Source organism: Phyllobates terribilis, unplaced genomic scaffold (assembly GCF_046119375.1).
Source record: "Phyllobates terribilis strain yellow unplaced genomic scaffold, ASM4611937v1 Scaffold_2__4_contigs__length_985480577, whole genome shotgun sequence".
NCBI lineage: Eukaryota > Metazoa > Chordata > Amphibia > Anura > Dendrobatidae > Phyllobates > Phyllobates terribilis.
Window position 1 is genome coordinate 532117534 of NW_027362762.1, and position 1716 is coordinate 532119249.

Consider the following 1716-nt stretch of genomic DNA (forward strand, 5'->3'; position numbering starts at 1 on the left):
GACCATTCCATCAAAGTCTGCGTTCCAAGCGTCACTCCTTCCTTTCAAGCCCTGCCGTGCCCCCAAACAATCGTTTTCCCCTACATATAGGGTATTTCCATACTCAGGAGCAATTGCACAATATATTTTCGGGTCCATTTTCTCCTGTTACCCTTGTGAAAATAAAAAAATTGGGGCTAAAAGTACATTTTTGTGGGAAAAAATTTGATTTCTTAATTTCACCGGCCCCGTCTACCTATGCTCTGCGCCACAGGTTTCTATTGCGCATGCGTCGGGGGGTCACAGTCACTTTCCGGCGCCTGCACAATAGAAACCTGCGGCGCAGAGCACAGGTAGACGGGGCCGGGATGAAGCAAAGCGCGCTTTATGTGAGCGGCGCTTTGCGCATGCCCGGAAGTCAAGGAGAGCAGTGCATGTCACGGCCTGTCACCGGGCACTGTAACGCGCAGGGGAGTGGGGGGATATGCTAATTAAGCAGAGAGGCAGGGATTTAGGGGAATAGTAAGCACATAGGCTGGGATTGCTTGGCGACGCCCGGACGCCAAGTCTGTGGAAAAAAGAATTGATTAAAGCGCTTTTCTCTGCAATCAGACCTCTACTATGGGCCATACAGGTATGTATAGATTTACTTTTCTATCACCTGTATGCCCATAGTAGAGGTCTGATATCGCCCAGGGGGGTGACACATTCTCTTTAACCTAAAACAACAAGCTTCAGAAAAAAGGAAAAAAAAATCCAAAGAAATACATTTAATATATGGTACCCAGATAGGGGACGTATCAGATATGAAACTGATAACACCAGACAATACACTTAATCTTTGGCAAAAGGACAAAAAGCGAAAATCTGAATTGGTTTCAGCCTAACAACGTACCCACGTCTGTGCCATCCACGTTTTGTGGACATAGGGACAAGACTCCCCTTAGAAAGACATGTTGTCAACCACTAGACTACTAAACAACCACCAATCTGCAGTTTGTTGTAGCTGCAAGCCATGCATAAGTTTATTTACTAAAAACCTGAATTAAATGCTGTGTTTGTTGACTTTTAGATAATTGAGGGCATAGGAGTCCCATTTTCAGAACTGTTATCTATTAGCTGAATCAGTGCACAGGTGCAAAGAGTATCTCTCTCTAAAAGACAGCCAGTTTGCACATTACAGGAAGAAACATTGATTTCAATGGGAACTCGGTAATAGTGTTGAGCCACCCCCGTAGTGTTCGAGTTCGGTTCGGTTCGTCGAACACCCGTGTGTTCGCCGAACTGTTCGTCGAACTGTTCGTCGAACACCTTCGAACACCGTTAAAACCAATGGCAGGCAAACAAAAACACATAGAAACACATAGAAAACACCTTCAAAGGTGTCCAAAAGCTGACAAACTGCTCAGAAGACACAACTAACACATGGAAAAGTGACAAGTACATATAGTCATGCGAAAAGAAAAGAGGTGGAGGAGTAAAAGGAGGGGGAGACACAGATATAGGCATGTCATGCCCTTCTAAAATCCAAAAAGTGAGAAGCCGACACGTTCAGTCCGCTCCTGCCCGTGCCACCTCCGTGTCGCCGGGTTTGTGCCAGAGCCGCGGTGAACCCTGACGGCCAGCCCCCCTCTCCCAATACTGGTGCCTGTCCGCTGGTGGGTCGAGCGAGCCCCCCTGTGGTGGAGGCAGCTCTAAGCTTTTTAATTTAAATTGTCTCTCTAATTTGAATAAATA

The 1716-nt window shown here is 46.4% G+C and overlaps 1 non-coding gene across 1 annotated transcript; it reads right to left on the bottom strand.

Annotated features, from left to right (window-relative positions):
* Positions 1 to 652: 652 nt before the first annotated feature.
* On the bottom strand, positions 653 to 843 carry LOC141255624 (U2 spliceosomal RNA). Its single transcript, XR_012316616.1, has one exon. It is a non-coding gene; the product is annotated as a U2 spliceosomal RNA (small nuclear RNA).
* Between the last annotated feature and the right edge of the window lie 873 nt (positions 844 to 1716).